At 47.2% G+C, this 16,942-nt stretch overlaps 1 protein-coding gene across 6 annotated transcripts in view; it reads right to left on the reverse strand.

Moving 5' to 3' along the window:
• FOXN3 (forkhead box N3) overlaps positions 1-16,942 on the reverse strand; it is a 437,687-nt gene that overhangs the window by 318,838 nt on the left and 101,907 nt on the right. The gene's annotated exons all lie outside the window — the stretch shown is intronic.

Genomic DNA, 16,942 nt, shown 5'->3' on the forward strand with positions numbered 1-16,942 from the left:
GAGGAGAACGAACCCTCTCAACCACAGAGGACGTCATCTCTAGCTACCTCTCTAAAGCACGACACACTTCAGTGAAGAAGTCAATTGCAACTGCACCTCTTTATCTCTTGGAAAGTTATTGAAGCATCAAGTCTTTCATGATGGAGTATTCTTGAAACTGCCTCATGGGGCATAAAAGAACCCAGAGATTTAAAAATACATGCCATAGACACTGTGAGGTCATCTTATTTTACTATAGCTGCCATTGAGACATTTGTGAGATCATTTTATTTTACTACAGCTGCCACTGAAATACTCATCTATATAAAGGAAAAACATCAGAGTGCCAACAAGCATTCAGGGCCAGTGTTCCACCACACGAACCCAACCTTGATCCTCCGGGTAGACCAGGTGGACAGGCTGCAAAGTCAATGGCTCTTTAGTCTGTTGTTGTCAAATAAAATTATTCTGGCTCTATTTCTGGAGAAAAAGATCCCATCAAGCTAAAGCTCACATGTGGACTGCAAGTCTGGAGGCTACAGTCAACCAATAATCTTACAGAATAGAAAAGCTGGTGCATGAGATGCGTGCATGCTCAGTCGCTTCAGTTGTGTCCGACTCTTTTGTGACCCCGTGGACTGCAGCCCACCAGGCTCTCCTGTTCATGGGGATTCTCCAGGCAAGAATACTGGAGTGGGTTGCCATGCCCTCCTCCAGGGATCTTCCCAACCCAGGGACTGAACCTGGGTCTCCTGCATCTCTTGCATTGCAGGCAGATTCTTTATTGTTGAGCCATCAGGGAAGTCCAGTAGCATAATAATTTCTGGTGGAAGATATTTTTTCGGCCTACACCTCAAGGAAGAGACAGCAATGACTCTCTCATGAAAAGAATGAGGGAGTTTCCCTGGGGGTCCAGTGGTTAAGACTCCATGCCACCAGTGCAGAGGGCACAGGTTCCGTCCCTGGTCAAGGAACACACCTCCTGGTGCAGCCAAAAGATAAGATTCCAAAAAGATGCTTTAAAAATAAGGAAAAGAAAAGAATGGTATGAGCCTACGAGCCTAGAGTGAGAATGTTAGGAAATAAATTCATTCCGTCAGTGGATCTCAAACAGTGGCCCCTGAAAGGGCACCAGCAGTATCATTCTGACAGCCTGTTGGAATTGCAAATTCTCGGTCCCGCCCACCAGGCACTGAATCTGCATATCGGGAGGTGGGTCCCAGGGCTCTGCTTTAACAAGCCATCCAAGGGGACACTGATACATCTCAAATCAGTAATTTACCTACCCATCCAAAGACACTGAGTCTGTTGTTGCAAAAGAAAATTACCCTACTCCAGAGGGGCTTCCCTGGCGGTCCAGCTGCTAAGACCCGTGTTTCCAGTCCAGGGCACCAGAGTGCACTTGCTGGTCAGGGAGCCAGATCCCCTGCTGGAACTGAAGATCCAGCGACCACAATGAAGGCCCGAGGCAGCTAAGTGAGTATTTATTTTTCTTAAAGCACCCTGCTCTAATCCACCTTAAGCTTCAATTAAGGACAAAGTACTAGGCTAGGAGTGAGGAAGGGAGGAGGGGTCAGAGAGAGGATGATGAAATCCCTGCCTTGGAGAAACGTCCTGTCTTCTGTGGGAGATAAGACAGGTATTTGTTACTGTTTAAATCACTAAGTCGAGTCCAACTCTCTTGTAACCCCATGGACTGTGACCCCGCAGTTTCCTCAGTCCATGTCGGAAGACCCCCCTGGAGAAGGACATGGCAACCCACTCCAGTACTCTTGCCTGGAGAATCCCATGGACAGAGGAGCCTGGTGGGCTACAGTCCATGGGGTCGCAAAGAGTGAGACACGACTTAGTGACTGGAGCAGCAACAACTGGAACAGAAGACGGACACACCGGCAACTCAAATAGAGTTCAACTGTGTTATTTCCTCTAACAAATAATCAGACGGTTACAAAGGAGACCTCTGGGGTGGGGAAGCAGGTAAGGAAAAGCATCAGGACAGTGGTAAAGGGTCTTAAGATCCAGACAGGATTTTTACAGGAGGGAACAGGCAACAGCTGAAGCAAAAGCCCAGAGGTGAGAAGGCGAGAGAGCTGTTCAGATGCACGGAGGAGCCAGATCTGACCGAAAGTGAGCAGCTTGCAGGTGACCTGGGTGAGAGAGGGTCACGGCCAAGCAGACAAGTCACCAAGAAGGCAAGAGAGCTGTTCAGATGCACAGAGGAGCCAGGTCTGACCAAAAAGTGAGCAGCTTTCAGGTGACCTGGGTGAGACAAGGTCACGGCCAAGCAGACAAGTCACCGCAAGGGGCTGACCGCATCTCCTCCTTGCATGAAGACCACCCAGGGGCACCTGCTGTGTGCGCAGAAGCTGATGTCGGATAAACCAGGAGACTGAATTAGTTCTGAGTCCAGTCTGGTTTTTCTGTACTTTTAGGACTGCTTTTTCTAGAGGGGAGCATCTCAGCTGCTTCAAGGATGAACTATGGAAGGTTTGCCCTGGAGGAAGACCCAAAAGAAAATTTTAAAGTAGGGTAAGAACCTGGATACCACAGTCCCCTCAAGACATTTGCAAAGGGGCAATTTTGTTACCACACCTAAAACACTCGAGGGCACGGATGCTTTTAGTTTATAAAATAACTCCAGTGGAGAGGGACGTGCTTTAGGCAAAAGGATCAGATAAACCAGGGACTGGGGGTAAGGGGTGCAGGGGTGTCAAAAGGTGCAGTTAAAAGTAAGCCTTGGAGATACTGTGTACGGCAGGGTGACCATAGTTAAGAAGACCGCACTGCACATATGAAGGCTGCCAACAGTAGATCTTAAAAGTTCTCATCACGCGAAATAAAAAATTGTAAAGGTGGTGGATGTCAACTCAACTTATTGCAATCATTTCGCAATGTATACAAATACCGAATCGTCATACGCCTGAAACTACTATCATTTTATGCCAATCACACCTCAATTTAAAAAATTAAAATACGCCCAGGGGCTTCCATGTTGGCCCAGTGGTTAAGAATCCATCTTCCGATGCAGGGGATGAGGGTTCAATACCTGGTCAGGGAACTAAGATCCCTTGCGCCGCAGGGCAACTAAGTCCGTGCCCTGCCACTGAGCCCGCCAGGCCCAGAGCCCACGCGCCACCCCCAGAGAGAAGCCCAAGCCCCGCAACAGAAGCCTCCCGCATGCCAAAACCAAGACCAGACGCAGCCAAATAAATAAATATTTTTTAAAAATGTCAGCTGCAAGTACCGTCATTAAAACAAACAAACAAAAACCATGCCCCTGAAAGGTAAACCAATACTCAACACCTCCAATTAGAGAGAAAAGGAAAACTACTTTTCATGATCAGGCACGGGTGACTTTGGCTTCCAGAAGACTGACATAAACAGCAGGCTTTATTTCCTGGTGCTGCTAGATGAGTGACGGAGAACTGAAAATGCTTTTGATGTCATGCAAGGCTCTGATGCAAACCAGGCTGGAATCAGAATCGGCTGCTTCATAAACCTCAGTTTTTCATCCATCAAGAATTAGAGACACTGACTTGCCTCACCTTCTTTGAAATTTAAATAAGAAAATAGACAAGAAGTTGCTATGAAAATTATAAAGTGCAGTATTACACAGGGGTATATTTTTATTGTACGTATAATTATACTCGCTGAGACATTTGAGTACCAATCAATATGTGTTACTGTTTTGGCCTTTGAAAATATAAAAGTAAAATGTTTCTTATGCCCTTCAGACTCTCCTTTTAAATATTTGCAGACAGAGCAAAGTCCTAAGGCACAAACTTGGCATCAACCAAACCATCTTCCCAAAAGACATTTCAAGGTAAATTTTTCACTTCTAAATTTTTAAAGTAAATTTTTCACTTCTAAATTTTTTTTAACTTTTATTCCTCTGACCACGATAGAGCACCCAGATATCTTTCAGCAGCTCCTGGTGAGCACGACTCAGTCTGCAGCAACACAGACATATGATGGAGATCATTTATCGTCTCTACAGTAGTTTAGTCCCAGATGGACCATTTACTAATTCATTTCCATATGTAACTGGCAGAGAGATTAATCAGGCTTCCAACTCAGAAATCTGAATTGTGCTTTATTCCCTTAACAGGCTAACTCTGGGCCAGAGGAAGTACACGTTTACATAGAAAACCAAGAGTTCTCTTAAAACGGCTGTTGACCTCGGACACAGGCCTTTAAACACACACTCACGCACACATCAGCCTGCTCCTTGTGTCAACTTGGAGGGCTGGTTCTTTCTTTAGACACTAATGGGCTTCCCACAGGAGCTGCGTCTGAGAGAACCGCAGGCAGAAGCGATGCCAGATCAGGCCCGGGTGCAGCCACAGCCCTGTATGCAAGCTCTGGGTCTCGAATTTCTGAAACTGAAGAGACCTTTTTGCCATGGTGCTACGCCCAGCTGGCCTGCCGTGCAGCGCCCGGGCCCTGGAAAGTATGTGCTTTCTTTTTTCCACTCTTTTTAAGGGTCTGAACTTGACGGAATCCAGAAGTTGCTGTAGCTGCAGCAAGCGATGCCGAATGAACTGTTAGCATTGCTCTCCATCCCCCTGAGCTCAACTCTCAGTCTACTTTTGTTTTTAATTCTATCCTGGTGATATCATAAGGCCAGCCGGTCCGGTTTGGGGCAGAAAGGAATTGACTGGGTTGGTCTTCAGTGCAATCCAAGGCCACCGCTCGGGAGGCAGAGCCGCGGAGGGAGGGGTCAGCTGGGTCTACTCGCCTGGGTGGCTGATCAGCCGTGCGCCTTGGGAGAAGTCACAGTTTTCTCCTCTGTAACATGAGTTTAACTCCCTGAGGTTCCTTCTGGCTCTAAAATCTTTGATTCCATGAAGGTAAAAAAAAAATTATCAGCCATCCACATGGTTTCTGTGTTTGGATGATGCCGAACAGCCAAAAGCTTGGAAGCATCTGCAAGTGGCTGAATTGGTCCTAATGCTTGGTGCTGTGACAGACACAGATGTAGGAATCTCAGTGTCCAACAGACTGTCTGAGCAGAAGACAGTGGTCAATGTCTCGAGCCTTCATTGTTCGGTGATGCGTATCTTTGCGAGTGTTTAAGGATTCAGTGAAATACAAGTTTGAAATACTGTTCTAGATCTGGCCAAAGCTACAGAAGTACCTAAATCAGGTCCTGTGTCTTTGATATATTTACATCACAATTAAGAAAAGATACAACTCATCCTAATATAGTGAAATAAGTGCTACAATTTGAAGCCCAACTGTTATGGACACATGATGGAAAGGATGGAAAAGTCATCCCAATGAGGGTGAGGCGGGGGGTGGGGGGGGGGATCCGAAAGGTTTTCTGGAGGAATTCAAGCTGGGAGGGTGGGAGGAAAGAAATCTGGGCAGAGGCAGCAGCAAGAGCAGAGGCCTAGCGATGTACCACCCGCCCCCCCCAGGGCCAAGATACACTATTTATTACCCTGGGACAGGCCCCCAGGAGCCCGAGAAAGAGACCAAGTCACAGGGAAGGCTGGAAGGGACTGAGGCTGGACACCAGCCTGGGGACTGGCTCTCAGCCCGTGAGCAGTGAGAGCTGTCAGTAACTGCGAGGCGGTGGAGGCTCCCAGTGAGCTGTGCCTGAGCAGTTTATTCTGGCAATTCTGTTACCATTTACCATTGGTAACACTAAGAGCAGTCTGTACTTTCGTTTTTCTGTTATTTATTTCATGCTGCCACTATTTGGGAATCCCTCAAATTCCCTTTTTTCCAAATCAATTTCCTGGCCCTCCAAATGGAAGCAATGGAGTTTCCTACAGCGCTGCCAGGGTTTTACATTTGAATAGCTGCTGCGGCCTGGGGCTCTCCGTTTAGGTTTCTCTGTTTTTCTATTCTTAGGAAAGAGTTAACGAAACATGGCCTAGACTGGTGTTTTTTGGAGTTTTTTTTTATACTGGAAAATATTTGGGGATGATGAAAAAAAAAAAAAGAACTATACAAATATCTCAACTGTTGGAAGGGCTTGCACTCCTCAAACAGACAAAAGTTGAACTGTCATCCAAAGTAGTTCACGAGGGGATTTCCCTGGCGGTCCACTGGTTAAGACTTCACCTTCCAGATGAAGGGGTTCAGGTTTGATTCCAGACTGGGGAGCTAAGATTGCACATGTCTTGTGGCCAAAAAACCAGAACATAAACAACAGAAGTAACAGCGCAACAGATTAAATAAAGACTTTCAAACGATCCCCATCAAAAAAAAACTTTAAAGAAAAGAAAACAACGCAGTTCATTGGCACTTCTTTGATTTCTAGTTTTAGAGCTTCAGGTTAATGAACCCAAGGTTTCCAGGGCTCCTCAAATGTAACAGCGGAACATCAAGTAAACCCTCACACCAACGGCATTTGACTCCTCTGCCTCGGGAAGCGCCAAGCACAGGTGCCTTCATGCACCTTATTTATTTATTTTTTTTTATGTGGACCATTTGTACAGTCTTTATTGAATCTTGAGCTTCCCTGATAGCTCAGTTGGTAAAGAATCCACCTGCAATGCAGGAGACGTCGGTTCAATCCCTGGGTTGGGAAGATCCCCCGTAGAAGGCCTAGGCTACCCACTCCAGTATTTTTGGGCTTCCCTTGTGGCTTAGCTGGTAAAGAATCTGCCCGCAATGGGGAAGACCTGGGTTCGATCCCTGAGTGGGGAAGAGCCCCTGGAGAAGGGAAATGCTACCCACTCCAGTCTTCTGGCCTGGAGAATTCCGTGGACGACAGTCCATGTCATCGAAAAGAGCTGGACACCACTTCGCTTTCACTTACTGAATCTTAGCTTCCCACCCAGAATCAAACCTGCATCTCCTGCGATGGAAGGCCAGGCCTTAGTCACTGGACTGCTAAGGAAGTCCCTGGATCACCTTATTCAGAAGAAAAGTGAAGCTGCTCAGCGTGTCCGACTCTTTGCAGCCCCGTGGACTGCAGCCCACCAGGCTCCATCATCCATGGAATTTTCCAGGCAAGAATACTGGAGTGGGCTGCCATTGCCTTCTCTGTGGGATCTTCCCCACCCAGGGATCGAACCCGGGTCTCCTGCATTGCGGGCAGATGCTTTACGGTCTGAGCCACCAGGGAAGCCCCAAAGAAAGGCAAGTCGTATCTCCCCACTAGGTGTCAGACACCCTAGGGTTCCATCCCTGATTTATACTCCACAGTCTCTCCCAGCCCCCTGCATGCCCCGGTGGGCAGGAAGCTCCGGAAGGCCATCACCCCCATGGGTGTTCCCTTTTCACTGAACCAAACATTCACGGTGAAGAAGAATGTGCGGCAGATGCCGGGGCCAGTTCCCTGTGCCCACATGAGACAGTCCCACAGATCCAAGAGCTCTGTTTCTCATACCACTTTTTGTAAAAGTCCACCTATGGTCAGAAAATAAATCCTCCTCAAATGGATAGATTAGCTTAAATTTCCATGCCATTTTACATTTTCTCTCCTGATACATGAATCATAAAACTGTAAGGTAAATGCAGGCTTACACTGAATAATGGGCATAAATAAAAATATTTTGACTTGAAAAACAGTATAAATTGAACTACCACGTACTTGAAAGCTCCCGCAATCATAATGTGCACATCAAAACCCATTAACCTAATACCTAGGCTGCTATTCAAAAGCAGAGGTCTAGCCTGTAAATAAATACCCATTTGAACACTTCTCCTCCTAAATTACTGTACAATTTGATTGCAAAGTCACACACTTACAAAGTCTATCATCTTTACTTGGTTGCTCTCTAACCAACACTCAAGTCTTATCAGGCTACAATGTGGCAACATAATAGAAACACACAGAACCGTAAAACGGTACCAAAAAGTAGCAGTGAATGTCAAAGACAAACCAGGGTCATTCTGGCAAGAAGGGAGATATTTACATAAGCTTTCAGAAAGACAATGGAGCCCCACTTTCTCTTTAACTGTATGCCCAGTCAACCTCTCTGCTCCTCACCTGATCACTTTTATAAAAAAGCAATTTTTGCAAATTTCCATTCAAACACCTTAGTTGCTGTAAACTCAGCAGCAGTCAGATTCCGGTGCACACTGATTTGCTTTAAGACTCAGCTATTTTCAACCAAAGCTTTCATTATTTACCCATCACTACCCCTCCTCCAACAAACCAGCTTCACTGGCAACCTCCTTCTTAAATATGTCATTTGCCAAGGCCATTTTCTTACCTTTGGAACTCACTCACATTGGTTTCATTCGATGACACTCACCCAAGCAAGGACAATTGTTTGACTGGAATCTTGCAACTTTCAACTTTGCCCAGATTTTGCGGTCGTGAGGAAAGGGGACGCCGAAATCCCCAAAACATCGTTTAGCTGAGCTAATATACATCTGAATCCGAGCCGTATTTTAAATTCCTTTACACTTACTTAATATAGTGCGTGCTGCCTGTCCACTGATGCGATATCAGAAACCTGCAAGCTACTATTTCTGCAACTGTGTCACTGTGGATAGTCTGAAACATGTACGTAGCTGTTGCCATGGAAACAAACACAGCTAGGGTAGAGTGCCACGCTGCGTTAATTCCTTCACCCGTGAACCCCAGGGGAATGCTAACATTCATCTTCTTTCTCCTTCAGTCTCACACTGCTTTAATATTTTTTTTTTAGCATTATCAAATGATGTACTAAATACACAGGGTACACCTGAAAATACGGGTGGCTGAAATGAGAGCTGTGTGCCGACCGAGCCTGCTGGGGGTCTGTGTAAGGTGGTGCAAATATGCATGGATCCTTTCTTAAACTTCTCCTGGGAGAAACGGAGAAGTTTGTTTCTTTCTTTTAAACGGGGGTGGCACAGCACAAAAAAAAAGGTGAGCCATCTCATCTCACCTAAGAACAGTTACCAACACACTCCGATGAAGATGCTAGCAGAAATGTGCCAGAGCAATTCTACGAGAGGCAAAGAAGGGTTCTGCAAACTTTCCAAAGTGAATCCAAGCCGAGAGTGGCTCTCCCCTCTGACTGGAGCTGTATCAGCAGGCTGTAAATACAACTGTCTTAATCAGGCAAAGCATAAACCCCAACAAGGGTTTCACGTGTCCCCAGGCGCTCTTTGTCCCTAAACCCATGGAAGAACGTATTACAATGAGTAAGTGACTAACCAGATGGAAATCTGCCATCATTCAGAAAGAAATGTGATTTTCCTGAAATCTGAACATTCTTGTATTTGCATTGAGTTCAAATCTTTGCCCTTATCAAATGTTTGCATCGGTGAAGAAAAAGTCAAATTCTTTCATTACCCCTAAAAGCCAAAATGTGTAGACACTGTCTTGCTGGGCCATCTTCCCATTCTTCAAACCGGTAGCCCACTGTAAATATTGGGGCTACTCATCACAGTCAACAAAAGTAACGAAATCTTCATTACAGCCTATCCCTCAGGCTAGTTAATAACAGTCAATCTAGATGAAAATGGCCATACTTTAGATCTGCATGCTTATGTGCTTCACTGGAATACAATTTTCACACCAAACAATCAACCGTAGGCTTTGAAAGTACAGATCCGTGACTCTGAACTGGCATGCGTTAAAGAAACCGGTACTTTATTTGCAGAGGCCAATGGCACCCACTCCAGCACTCTCGCCTGGAGAATCCCATGGACAGAGGGGCCTGGTGGGCTGCAGTCCATGGGGTCGAGAAGAGTCGGACATGACTGAGCGACTTCACTTTCACTTTTCACTTTCATGCACTGGAGAAGGAAATGGCAGCCCACTCCAGTGTTCTTGCCTGGAGAATCCCAGGGACGGGGAGCCTGGTGGGCTGCCGTCTATGGGGTCGCACAGAGTCGGACGCCACTGAAGTGCATAGCATAGCATGGCAAAATTATCCTACAAAAGATCAGCAAAGCTTCACTATTATTTTCCTAAATGGAATCATTCTTGGCTACATGCTATAATAATAATGATCAACTCATCCATAAGACAAGGCAAAACAGAAAATAGATATGCCTACTGGTGAAAGGACTCGGTCACTTTTTTAAAGCAATGTCAAGAAGATGTTAGGGTCGCGCCGCATAAAGCCTAGTCTGAGTATCAGCAGGGCAGGTGGCGATGACTTTATTTTTTTTAATTTTTACTGGATTATAGTTGCTTTCCAATGTTGTGTTAGTTCCTTCTGTACAGCACAAAAAAAAAAGGTGAGCCATCTCATCTCACCTAAGAACAGTTACCGACACACTCCGATGTTGACACATCTTACCTATGTGTCTAGGTAGACACATAGATCGCCTCCTTCTTGGAGTTCCCTCCCACTCAGGTCACCGGAGAGCACGGAGTAGGGTCCTCTGAGCTCACAGCAGGCCCCCATCGTCACCGGCTCACACACAGTGTCAGCAGCGAGGGACACGTCAGCCCCGACCTCCCGACTCATCTCAGCCTGCACAGACCCGCCGGGGGGTCCACACGTTTGTTCCCTACGTCGGTGTCCCTATTTCTGTTTTGAAACTAAGATCATCAAAACCACTTTTCTAGATTCCTCATACGAGCGTTAATACACAATCTTTGTTTCTCTGATTTACTTCACAACAGTCTCCAGGTCCGTTCACGTCTCTACAAGGGCCCGGTCAGTACTTACAAACTTAAGGAGCATGGTCAAAGTGATAAAACGGGATTTTCCTTATGTTTACTTCACCCTTCTCGATATTTGTTGAACACTATAAAGGACGTTCACACAGGTCATCTCATTTGACTTTGACAAGATTAGCGTGGGTAGCCGTTCCCTTCTCCAGGGGATCTTCCCGACCCAGGGATCAACCCCAGGTCTCCTGCATTGCAGGCGGATTCTTTCCTGTCTGAGCCACCAGAGGAGCCCTTCATAAAGCACTATGATAAGATTCCACTATGAATTACTTTGGCAATTACCAGCAAGCTCATCTCCTGTGGGAGAGCTCTGAGTCCCCCAAGCCAGGGACTGGCCTGGAGTCACACATTATTCAGAGGCATGACTCTGCCTTCTGGTAACTGATTCCCTGCTCCACACCGCCTCCAGGTGTGCTCACAAACGCAGGGGTTGTAAAGGACTTAGAATGCCTTAGCAACAATAATCTACAGACTTGATGATACAGACTTAACTATAGCAACAATACTTATCAGAGGACAGACACTAAGTCCTAGAGGAATTGCTGTGAGGCTCCATTATGGCCAGTGTTTAAGGTCAGGCAATGGTCCTCAGCCCTCACCTGCCCGAATGTCTCCATGGGTGGAAGGGGATGGGTCAGCAGCGGCCCCCAAAGCACACCCTCTCCACCCGCCCCATCCCTGACCCCCCTTCCTGCCCAAGCGTCCCACCCTCAGTCCTGGCCGCTCCTCAGAGGGGGCTTTGGAGGGGAAAAAGGTGGTCGGGGGCTCCTTGGGCTTTGGAGGAGATGGAGTTTGGGAGCATCAGGAAGCAGCAATACAGTGGTGAGCTGTTCTAGCCTCCTGGGATGGTTGATGTTTTAGCTTTTTTGGCGTTCTGTGATGATTCATTTTTCAGCCTTTTTTAATAACCACCTATGATGGTTAATTGTTTGACTGGGCCACAGGGTACCCTAAGACTTGGTTAAACGTGATGCCGGGTGTGTCTGAGGACATTTCTGGATGAGACTCGCCTCGGTGGACAGAGTGAAGTCAGCCGTCCTCCCCGGCGCGGGGGAACCCATCCCATCCCATGGGGACCCACCCCAGGCACCGGAGGCCGGAAAAGAATAAACGTCTTGCGGGGGAGAATCTGCTCCTTCTGCCTGTTTTCAAACTGGGACTTTCTCGCCTGCACTTACACTGGAGCTTAGACCAACTTTCCTGGTCCTCAGGCAACCCATTTCCTGTAGGAACTAATTCCTTAAGATAAAGATATATATAGGGACTTCCCGGGCGGGCCAGTGGTTAAGACTTCACCTTCCATTGCAGAGGGTGGGTTCGATCCCTCACGGGGAAGCTAAGATCCAATATGCCTGGCGGCCAAAAAAACCAAAACATAAAACAGAGGCAATGTTATAACAGATTCAGTAAAGACTTTAAAAATGGTCCACACACACACACTGTTGGCTCTGTTTCTCTGGAAAGTCCTAACACATTTCCTCAAAGAAGGAAGCCATTCTGGACCAGAAGCCTCCAGATCGTCAAAGCTGATTTCACGGTGATCTGGGCTATTCTCAACCTCCTACCCACACCACCCTGAATATCGAGAATGAACTGCATTGGGTTGGCTGCGTTTCGGTGCAGGAGGTGAACTCATTTCTGGGGAGTGAATTCTTCCAGGCCATGGCACCCATTCTAGGTTAGCCTGGGGAGCTTGTCAAACAGCAGAAGGCACCCTTACAAGCAGCCTTCTGGGAGGCACCTCCTGGAGGGCAGGGGAATCGAGTGCCTTCCAGTGGACGCTCCCGTTCGAGAGCCAATGGTTTGGTCCCTTTTAATGAAAACCTCTCTGAAGTGGATTGTACGAGAGGACAATGAATGTGGCAAAGTGCATAGCCTGCTATAAACAGTTTTCATGACTTGGCCGGCATTACGCACATTATAAGACAGAGGTGCCCTCAGAAGCCACAGAATTTCGAGGCAAGAGGGGAGGACAGGGCCGCAGAAAGGACAGGCGCCGCCCGCCACTTCAGTGCTCTAAGCCTGTATTACCTGTGAGTTCCCGCCGGCCTCCGCTTCCCTCCCTGACTGTCGGGGACCAACCAGCCTCTGAACACACACAGTGGCCTGGCTCAGACGGCACCCGCCCTGTTTTGATTCACATCTAATATGCCAGGAGTTGGGAAACCACATAACAGAGTTGATTAGACTTTAGTCTGAAATAAAATGAAAACAGGCCCGAGAAAGTGTCTCTGAGCACAAAAGTGTCCGCTGTTGGATGCCCTTGACCGTAGATCAACCAGCCTAAAGCCAGTCACCTAATGAGCAATTTGCCTATCTCTTAAAACATTTTTGTCTGTTTTTACATGCCAGTGTCCTTTGCTTTTTTTTTTTTTGCCATCTCTTTGGCATTATAAGGTGTTTAGCATCAAGTGCACACCCAGCTAGTTTTTAAATTTTAGTTTATGTTTCATTTTAATTTTTAACTTAAATACTTTTTTGGAGAGAGCGGCAATGAATGCAAAAAACAATCCACCTGAACTGAGTTTCTGGTGAACTGGTGCTTTGAGGGATTTTCACTTCTAATTTTCTTTTTTTTTTTTTAGAATTCAAAAATCTGCCTGACGACACCTGTGGTTCAGCCAGACCAGAATGCACACGCGGCCTGCTACCTGGGCCCCTTTTTCTTCTCTTTGGGTTGGACTCTCTGCACAGCTGAGTTTCCAGCCTCCACAGGAGGGAAGGAATTTGGTATTGCTTGGCTTTGTTTTTTCCCACCATGAATGTAATTTATGGGCACTCCTGAGCTCAGCTCAGCTCGTGGGTCTCAGCTAGAGCAGAGCTCACGGTCTGCTCACTCAGGCCAGGAGCCTCTGTTGTACGTTTTAAAGCAGTCAGCACAGACCACAGATGAGGTAGGAGGCACCCACGACCTCCGGCATCAAAGCAACACAAAGACGGGGGAGTCTGAGGATCACCCATCTGACAACCCAATTCTTTTTTTCTTGATGCTGCTTTTTTTAAAAAAGAAATTATTTTATTCAAGTATAGTTGATGTTGTATTAATTTCTGCTGTACAGCAAAGGGATTCAGTTATCAGTTCAGTTCAGTGGCTCAGTCGTGTCTGACTCTCTGCGACCCCATGGACTGCAGCAGGCCTCCCTGTCTGTCACCAACTCCTGGAGCTTGCTCAAACTCATGTCCATGGAGTCAGTGACGCCATCCAACCATCTCATCCTCTGTCGAGGATTCAGTGATATATATTCATATTCTTTTCCATTCTGATTTAATGGCAGGATACTGAATACAGCTCCCTGTCTGATACAGCAGGCCCTCGCTTTTCTCTACTCTGTATACCGCGGTCTGCACCTGCTGACTCCAAACTCCTGACCCTTCCCTCGCCCACCCTCCCTCCCCTTGGGCATCCACAAATCTGTTCTCTGTGTCTGCCAGTCTGGCTGGCAGATAAGTTCATTTGTGACAGTCCAACTCTTAACACAAGGAGGAGTGGGGGGAGGCCCAAGGTCGAGATAGACCCAGTATGACTGGGACGGATGGTACCAGCCCCGTTCAAGAGGAGGGGTCACGTGCCTTGCTGCAGCCTACTCCAAGCGCCCTGTGAGAGGGAAACCGAAGACCGGGCCTGCCTTTCAGGCCAGAAGCCAAGCTGACCCAGGAGGTCGGGCACAAGGAGCCAGTGAGTGACCAGACAGCCAGGGCTGCACAGTGGGGCAGGCGAGAACCAGGGCGGTCCCTGGACTCTCCCAGTGTCCCCCTGGGGTTCTATCTACACAGACATTGCCCCTCTGGGTAGAGCCCCCGAGTCACCGTGCAGAAAGCAAGATCCCGCCCAGCCTGGCACCCTGGCTGGAGCTGCAACAGTGCCAGCCAGCGAGTGTGGGTCTCCTTCTCCCTCGAGCAGCTGCTCTGCCATTTGTCACGCAGGAAGTGGGGAGTTCTGGGGCAACCTCTTGGAGAAGAGAAATGGACCAGGAAGGTCTCACTCTCGAGATGCTCACTTGGGGGACTTCCCTGGTGGTCTAGTGGTTAAGAATCTCCCTGCCAATACAGAGGATATAGGTTCGACCCGGTAGATCCCATGTGCCCGGGGGCAATCAAACCTGCCTGCAGCAACTACTGAAGCCCGTGTTCTAGAGCCCGAGCTCTGCAACAAGAGAGGCCACCGAAAGGAGAAGCTGACCCACCACAGTTAGAGAGGAACCCCCGATCGCCGCACACAGAGCAAGCCCTCACGCAGCAGTGAAGACCCGGTGCAGACAAATAAATGAATTAATTTAAAAAAATAGTTGTCCACTTGGATGCTGAGACAGGGTTTGGGAAGAAAATTCTCCTGGGAACGGAAACTTTTCCTTCTCATCCTCAAACGGTCATCGGGACATTTGCTTTAAATGTCTCCAGTTGGGAACAGAGCAGTCGGGGGTCCTCAGTGTGTGCGAATCTCCTCCATGGACGAAGAGGAGCTCAACTCATGTGCCCTCCATGGGCTCAGGTCCGCTGACACCTAGCCATTGGGGCAGCTGTAAAATGTCTTATTCTCCTTCCTCAATCTGGGATGCAATGAATCACACCCGAGTGGTTTACCTTAATCCTCCCTACTTAAGTGAAAAATTTTAACATAATAAGTCACTAATAGTGCACATAATCAGAGCGGGAACCACTTCTACTGGAACATTTTGGGGTCAGTTTTAATTGCAATCAAATAATACTCCCTTAAATAAAAACATGTTTTTGTTTTTAATTCCCACAAAACAGCCTGAGACGGTGGGCAGCCTGGTGGCAGGACAGGGAGTGAGTGGGCTGTCGTTGGGCAGCTGATACCCTGAAGGCAGGGACCCAGAACTTCTCAGTCTCATCACTCTGCTCTCTTGCTGTGTGTTTCCTACAATTGCATGGGCTAATTAGCTTACTACCACGTTCTTCTCCCCGCCTTAATCAGAAGCCAGAAGGAAAGAGAACTCAAAAGGTTCGCTCCTCCTCCCTAACGGCAAAGTTCAGAGGGTGTTTTCATCGTTCCCACGTTCATTCACCAGCCAGAACTCGGTCATGTGGCCATCCTAGCCGACGGTGTTCAGCTAACGCTCTGGGGTTCTGCTGTTGAAAGCAAAAAAGCGGGAATGGATACTGGTGAACAAGTACCCACCAGGACTTTTGGGTTTAAAGACACTAAACAGATGAATGGACACAAACATATATTAGTAAAAGTTTACAAACATGCACGGAAATGATAAGCACCAAATTCAAGACGGTGGTTACACGGGGAACAAGGGCGGGCTGGGTCCTGGGTCTATAAGCGTGTCTGTCGTGTCTTGTTTTTACATATTTGAAGCAACAATGGCACAATGCTGAGCCCTGCCAAAGATGGGTAATAGTTACATGGGTGTTTCAGCTTTTTATGTTAGAAATAAATTATAATGAAATCTACAAAATTTAAGAAAGCTTCCCTGGTGGTTCAGTTGGTAAAGAATCCACCTGTAATGCAGGAGATCTAGGTTTGATCCCCAGGTGAGGAATATCCCCTGAAGAAGAAAATGGCAACCCACTCCAGTGTTCTTGCCTAGAAAATCCCATGGACAGAGGAGCCTGGTGGGCAACACTCCATGGGGTCAAAGAGAGTCGGACCCAACCGAGCAACTAAACCAGCATCAGTATAAAATTTAGCATTGTCTCAACAACCCGACTGCAACTCAGCTCATAACTGAATCATATTTCATCATATTCATTTCATAGTATCATAGTATCATCATATTCATTTCACAGTATCACAATATGAAATGAATCATATTCATTTCATAGTTCTAAAAAAGCACATTTTTCTACATGTGAACTCTGAAATGACTACATCTCATTATATTAGGCAGCATTTTCTCTTAGTAGGGTATAAAGTCCTACCTGACAATGAATAGTAACGGAGATTTGAAGATGTCTAACATATAAATTCTACGGCATGTGGACTGCGGTGCATTTTAACAGGTTTGACAGCGGGGGTGGGGGTCGTTTCCACAAGCAGACGTAGCCAAGCTCACGAGCCTCGTCGGCCCCGCGCCGGAGCTCTCTCCGTTGGGTGGTTTTCTGATCCACGAGCCAGTGCTCTTTCCCGCGATAGTGCCTCTGACGCTGATGAAAGTTATGCGAAACTCATACACTGGACTCATTTTCCCTGCGACTAGCCTGCGATAAAATCCTTCCTTTATTAAACCGCTCGAGAATCTCCTACCTGGTAAACAACAGAAGTATAAACGGCACCTACAACCGAAACTCTTCGAAATGGGAGAAACCAGAATCAGCTCACTGCTGGACCAAAATTTTGGACAGGCCGAGAGGACACAGCCATCTGAGGGTAGCAAAGGCTTCTCCTTCGACCCAGAGTGAGCTCCATGCACC

Source organism: Bos javanicus, chromosome 10, assembly GCF_032452875.1.
Source record: "Bos javanicus breed banteng chromosome 10, ARS-OSU_banteng_1.0, whole genome shotgun sequence".
Taxonomy (NCBI): Eukaryota; Metazoa; Chordata; class Mammalia; order Artiodactyla; family Bovidae; genus Bos; species Bos javanicus.